Source organism: Alosa sapidissima, chromosome 5 (genome assembly GCF_018492685.1).
Source record: "Alosa sapidissima isolate fAloSap1 chromosome 5, fAloSap1.pri, whole genome shotgun sequence".
In the NCBI taxonomy this organism is placed as follows: domain Eukaryota; kingdom Metazoa; phylum Chordata; class Actinopteri; order Clupeiformes; family Clupeidae; genus Alosa; species Alosa sapidissima.
The window spans coordinates 25,744,674-25,752,405 of record NC_055961.1 but is presented as its reverse complement, the minus strand read 5'-3'; positions in this window follow the sequence as shown (position 1 = coordinate 25,752,405).

Genomic DNA, 7,732 nt, shown 5'->3' with positions numbered 1-7,732 from the left:
CTGAGAAACAAAGTCTCACTCCTTCAACTTCTCACTCTCACTCTCACAACTTCAAAACTTGAGAGCCCTGCGTCTCAGTCTCACGCATGTATAGGCAAAACTGTATCAGACCGGTGTAACGTTGGTAAATCTTCCATTGCACAGAATGATTTTTGTAGCACATGCAACAAATGACAGTCGAAAGATACAATTACAGTGCTGCTATCAATTTGCTTGGTATAACCGCATTTATAGTTTTCTACAAATGCAATCAATCAAATTGTCCTCCATCATCACTCAACCAACGCTAACGGTAACATTACCTAGGTCCTTATTGATATTATAAGATTAACGTACCTGCAGTAAAAACCAATCATGTCCGATAAACATCCTCAGATTTATTTCGGCTTCAAGAAGAAATGGGAATTACATTTCATGTGAACATCATCCTACAGTATCCTTATTAGACGTTCTCTGCGGTAAATTACAGTCCTTGTATGAAGCGTCCATTGTTATTCCAACCCACGTTTAACTTCCAACAAAATTACGTCTCACTGCAACGATGCGCCATCTAGTGGACAAACGACTACTTATCGCCAATACTGGAAATGCAGCCATGATTATGATGAATATATATTTTGGCTTTCTTTTAATCCTACTGAATTTGTAATTATGTATCGGCCATTCTAATACCGATAGTATGTGGGTGCCTGTGTGTGTGTGCATGTGTATATGTGTGCACCGCCATCTACAGGCCAATGAGTGTACAGTCACTAAATGTACACATCATCTATTTTTTTAAGACCCCCCCCCCATGGATGAAATTCTACGAAACTTGGCATACCCCCAGAGAATGCCAGGTCAATCATACAAATAAAATTTGGTGCAGTTCTGAACATCTTAACTGAAGATAGGGGCGATTAAAGCAGAATAATATTGCATTTTCATTTTTTACCGGGGGGGTGCAAATCACAAATGAGTGATTATGGGCCAGATTGATGTGGGCCGTTGAGACCAACATACCATAAAAGATTCTTCATCCTCGGTGCCACGGTTCAGGTAGTTATTTAGGAAAAACTGCTTTTTTTGCGGTTCGGGGGGCCCAGCACGGGGGGGGGGGGGAGTGGACCCCGGGGACGAAACTAAATTTTTCCGTAAAAGTCTAGTGGGCTACATACCCACCAAATTTCAATGGTTCGGTGTCCCGGGTATCGTTGACCAAAAATTCAGGAAGTAGATGACGGGGGGGAAAAAAAAAAAAAAAAAAAACTTTGACAGTCCCTATATGACCGCTTCGCTAGCTTTGCTAGCGGCGGTCATAATAATAAAAAAAACGTGTAAAAAAAAGCCTAAGAGTTTTGACTCTCCCTGTGCGCAAAGAGTGTGTAAAATATGGACACGTTATAGACTTCTCCTGCCCATTGCAGTGTGCGTTTCAATGCCTGTGTTTCATGAACTGAATTCTTAAAAGAATAGGCTGGACAAAAGAATACACAATTAGGCAACACATTTTTATTTGATTTATTTGCTCTTCATGTGGCTCTTCAGACACTTAGGTAGGGGCAGCCACAGCCTCAGTGAAACGTTTGTAAAACTTAACCATGATACTTTGAAGGCCTACTAAATGGCTTGGGCAACGGTAGCATGAAAACATGGTATCCAGATAACATGAACAGCTATGTTAACTTGTTACAATTATAATAACGTTAGCTGACTTCTTTTAATCATACAACTGAAGTCAGTTTCTGTGAGTACCGTCAGCTGGTTCGTGGCGCAAGTGGATAGACGCTATTACCATGAAGACAGGTCAATTTATTCGTGGTTCGATAACCACGTGGAGTTAATTTAGGTGTTTGTTTTTTTGGTGGCATATTTATGGTCCAATGCATGTAGTACATACAATTTTGACTTTTAAACATGTCATGCATATTTGTGTGCGTCTCTAGTATATCAGAAAGTGACAAATCTGCAAGCGGCCACATCTGTCAAAGACACGTCATCAATCATGAAACGTCATCAACGCAGCCAGTTAACATGGGAGCCAGTTGCCATGTAACACCGGCACCTAACCGCATTTTGGCTGTGGGCGGGACTGTGCAGCTCTATTTGAGACACGAAACGCGGCCCATTGGTTGATTTTCTTGACGGACATTGGGCTAGTCCTATGACATCTCTCAGCCCTCCCCCTCCCCTCCCAGCAGGGGCGCCGGAACGAGTTTCAAAGTGCAGGGGCCAGATAACGACACCCCTTCACCCACCCACCCCCTCCCCCCCAAAAAAACCTGCTGTATTTTGTCTTTCTTGCGCAAACAAAATGTGTGCGTTCGTAATAGCTGGCGTAATTCTTCTTCATAAAGTTGAACAAACACATGCGGTAATTTTACAGATAAATAGAAATGCAGTTTATGGGGTAGGCCAACTTGGAGTGAATTTACACACGGGAGATTCCTTCTCTAGGCTACTCGTAGCTGAGCAGAGTTGGGTGCACCGCGTCAGTAATCACACTACAGTTCCTGTGCGAGCAAAGATATTCATAATTCTGGTGAGGGCGATTACCTTACTACTGAGCGGGAAACAGTGCACAACTAACTAATGACTAGTCTGATGTCAATCACACCACAAATTGATTCCAAATTAGCTATCTGTAAGAATAGCCTGGTAGGCCTACAGCGCAACTTGGTTTGGACTAGATTATGCTACCTAATGTTTCACAACTGTAATTAATTAAACTAGATGTACCGCAGAGCGGTACAAAATATGACCGCCGCCCAGTCCAGCACATTTTTTCCACAAAAAGAAATCATGCTGAAAGGCCTATATGATTCTAACTGTCTCACTAAATTGCATTATCCACACTCAATTCTCACTGGTATCTGCTAGACAACAAGTACCAAAACATGATTAGTTCGTAGATTTCACATGTAAAATTAATTTTATACAACCCCACCTCCATCTTGCCTGTTCATAATTCAGAGAAATTCTTGATTGTTTGTGTTATGTTTATGTTATGTGTGTGTGTGTGTGTGTTTGTGTGTGTGTGTGTGTGTGTGGTTGTGTGTGTGCCTGCATATGTGCCTGTGCATGCAAGCGTACATATGTCTACTGTGTGAGTATGTGTCATACGTATGATTACTGTGAATGTATGTGTGTGCGTGTGTATCTGTTTGTGCACATGTGTGCACATGAAATGGGTTAACATGACCCCTGGAGGCAAACATACGGGAAAAAATGGTCATCCTAGGCCCTACAGTTCTCAAGATATTCACAGAGAACTGTGTCTGCCCTACCCTCCTTTCGGGTGGTCCAATCCAGCGGGGGGGCTACAGATCAATACGAAAAATGACGGTTCCATGCTATCCATGTGGGGGTACATGCCCACCAAGTTTTGTGTACATGCATTGTGTAACGTTAACCGGTTAGATCAAGCTAGACATATCTCAAATATAGGCTACTGCCCAGATAGCAAGCAGCGGTAGAACCGATGTGCAAAAACTCAGTGGTCCGCCGGCGACAGCGAAACCGGTGGGCCGCCGCCAGCCTCTTGCCATCTGTGTGGTTTACTTTGCTGGCTAGCTAGCCAACTAGCTATTCCTTTCTGACGAACGAGTAGTGTGACAACGGCGTTCTTATGGAAACGTTGGTGCTGTTGCGAGTTGTTGCACTGGTTTGAATCCACAGTTTACGTGTTGAATTACACAATAAAAAGTGTTTTGCAGTAAGTTGCTGGTTTGTAGAATGTAGCACTATCAGCTCGCTCAGTCTCGTTGCGAGTTCTGGCTCTCTCTGCTGACTGCCTCCCTCTCGCCGCCAGCAATTTCAAACTGCGTGACGTAATACAAAAAAACATGGCTGACTTGGATGTGGGCTGGGCTTGATGTCAAGAGAGCGAGAGGCTCCTCAAAAAATGTGCTGGACTGGACGGCGGTCATATTTTGTACCGCTCTGCGGTACATCTAGTTATTATCATGTAATATTTGTGAAACATTGCTTTCCCGAATTGGATGATAAATGTGCGCATATATCCTCTGGTATGTTGTGTGCCTCAGCATATCGTATAAATAATCATGGTGGGCCGCCCAGGCCATTTTTTGGTCCCAGTCCAGCCCTGGGCTACACCAAAAGCCTTTATAACCGCCGTTGCCCGCCTTCATGAGGCCAGGCTATTCCCGCACCACTGCTGCACTTCCACACCCTGGTGTGCGAGTCTGCATCCGTCAGCCCCATCTTCCTCAGCTTGCAGCCATTGCCACCAAGGCAATCTTGCTCTCCGGTGCGTGCGGCTGCTTATAGCGGGGATTCCTCCCTCTCCTCACTGGTCTGCTTGCCAGGAGCCCCGGGGTGTAGAGCATGGTGAACCAACAGTGGATACGTTCGGTCTCGGCAATGTTGTGATGTCACTCTTCGCATTCTATAGTAAAGCAGAAGATGAGATGGCGGTTCTGCTGTGCCCAGCCCCAGCACCGGGATGACTCACGCTGTCTATAGCTACTCGGCATGTTGGACCATGCCACTGTGATGCTCTGCATCCCCTGGCCTGCACCACTGCCAATGGCTGAGACCAGGATGGACAGCTGCTTTTTCGGGTCCTGCTCCACTAAGCATGACTGACCATCGCCAGTGTTCTCAGTGGGCACTCTTGGGTCCACCTCTTCTTGGCGTGGGCACTGATTCAGAGCTATTGAGCATTCTCATCGCTGTGCTGTCGTAAGCTAACAGGCTAACGGTCTGACAGACTACTCATAAATCACACCAGATATTATTAGTCACACTTTATTTTGTTTTAATAACAGTATTATTGGATAGTACAGTGTCTATTTCTCTGTAACTTTCGAAAAATCAAAGTGATAAAAAAGTCTATCAAATTATATTTACACACCAAACACAGCTGTAAGTGACATTATTGGTCCACCATCATTCAGCTCTATCATTAAATATGCAATTTCGATGGAATCTGCCATTTAACCAGATGAGATACAAAATGAGTTATCAACAGTCCAAAACGGTTTTTGGAACCAGGCAAGTATATCAATTTCTGCTGTGAGGTTGGACATTTTAACAGGGATCTATGGAAATTGACTCACTCTTGGGACCAGCCCCCAATGGACGTTCGATGTACTGCAGGTTTTGGAACTTCAATGTTGGCTTCTTTGTTTAGTATCAAATGTATCCGTTTGGGACAGACAAAGGAGGCTCATAAAGGACAGGCAGTGCTGGAAGGCACTAGCCTTCCGGCTCTCCCCGAACACACTGTGCACGGGCGTGCCCCTGGGCCAGGTGGGTCTGTGTATTTCTTGGCTATTCAATTTCCGCTTTGAAATGGGAAAACAAAAATCAGAAAACAGCTTGTTTCCCGTTTTTCATTTTGAAGCTTTATGTCAGGGTCCTGTTTGTCCTGTCGGGACTTATTTTCCAATAATGACCAGCGAACAACACATTATCCCTTTCCTCAGAGAAACAAGGTTATATTCATAACCCTACGTTATCCTCTAAGGGTGTATCTTTTGCTTTTGACATCCTTCTAGTCCACACTTTTCAAACTACACAGTCTTGTCTCTTTGTCATGGAGAGCCAAATTAACGACACCCCCAAAAGAAATATCCAGAAATCTCTTCAGCCAACAGACACTCTGCCATGAGTTTAAATGAGAAACAATGCACACGTTAGCAAAAAAAAGGAATAAATACATAACAAAATAAATAAATAAAAACACCAGGTGTAGGTGCAGATTGCTGAATTGAGCCTGGGCTATCATTAAGAGACGTAATAATGGAATAATGGAAAAGAATACATAATCAAACCCACAGAGGAGTATAATGAGGATGCTGAGTCATAAGGCTTGAAATTGTTTGTGTTAAATAGAAAAATAACACTTAGTCATGGTGGTGAGTACCGCAGGGGGAGTTGGCACATTGATATGCTAGATTGCATTCTCTCCGGCTTCATACAAACAAGCTTCATTGTTTGTCTGTAGGACAAATACTGATTTCTCTCTCCTTAACTGATTAAACAATGACCACCACATAAAGAGGGATTATAATGAGATAACTCCTTGTCTGGATATTGTTACTGGCAGGCAGATGCATATACCCCTTTACTTTGACTGCCGCTCTTCAAAGCTGATTTGACATATAGGTGGTTGTTAGCTTGGTGTAACCAAACTCAAATTTACTTCATGACATGAACATATCTATTTTACAATATTCAATATACGTACAATATATATTTTTCAGTTTTGGTTCTTATGGAAATCCATGAAGTAAACGATGAATTCATATGGCTATAAATGTGTACATTTGATAGAATTAGGTTTTTTAGGGAGTACGGCCAACAGCCAGACCAACGGATACCTTGTCTTAGCTGAATTACTGAAGCTAAGCAAGTGTGGGCCTTGTTAGTACTTTGATGGAGAGACCTCCTTGGAAAACTAGGTTGCTGCTGGAAGTGGTGTTGGTGGGGGGTTAGTAGGTGGTACTCTTCCCTCTGGGGGATCGTCACTGCACTGGGATCGATCCCAATGCCCCAGTGCAGTGACGGGGACACTGTACTGTAGGAGATGCCGTCCTTCGGATGAGGCGTTAAACCGAGGTCCTGACTCACTGTGGTCATTAAAGATCACATGGCACTTATCGCAGAGTAGGGGATTCCCCGGTGTCCTGGCTAAATTACCAACCTGGCTCATTCAATCTGGCCCCCTAATCATCCCCCACTGTAATTGGCTCATTCACTCCCTCACTCTCCACCTCAAGCTGGTGTGTGGTGAGCGTTCTGGCGCATAATGGCTGCCGTGCATCACCCAGTTGGGTGCTATATCACTGCTAGTGACCTTTGGCTAATTTGACTCGAGACCAGTCCGGCTCAGATCAATCTTTTTCCAAAAAGATACAGCAGTTATTGGCCGAGGGAGGAGCGGATACGTGCAGTTTACCTTTGGTCTGTCTTGTAGCCTTAAGAGCAGCTCAGGCAGCACCGATGACCACAGGCCTGAGGGTCGACATCGGTATCTGCCTTCTACTCTCCTCATTTTTAAAGAGGACTCTACGCATTATGAGTGGCTTAACTTTAATTCAATATCAAAACAAAGTCTATAGCACTAGTTTTTGTTCCTCAGTCTTCCCCCGGTATAGACTACTTATAGTGCGTGATGGTCTTTTGGGCCCCCACCATCGACTTCAAGGCAGTGTTGGCACCATTGACTTCAAGGCACCGAATCTTAACCTTAACTCTAACTATTGCCTAACCCTAGTGTCTTCCAGGCAGCACTGCCTTGAAGTCGACGGTGGGGGACCAAAAGACCATACCCTTATAGTCAGTTGGTTTGTAGGCTACTTTTCATATTTGCATATTTGTATTGTCTATTTGATGATGTGTCTGTATTTGATATCCCCCAATGTCACAGTGCTCCTTACATTATAAGAAAGTACAGTATATCGGTATTTCAGTGACAATATAGACCACTACAAACTGTGACTTGTCTTCTTTAATATGAATTGTTTGGGGAGGATCCAACAGTTTGTGCTAAGACTTGTAGTAAATATTGCAAAACCACCAGATTTTTAATAGTATGTAATAAACCTGACAATATAATAGCTTCTCCCTTTATATCAGGAATGTTTGTGCTCCTCAGCTAATCTAGGATCACGTCTTCTGTAAAGCAGACCTGCACGGGAAGGGATTATCATTGACTGTTTTTTCAATGTCTATACCATGACCTTGAAATGAAATGTGGTTTGCAGACTCTCTCTCCCGACTCTAA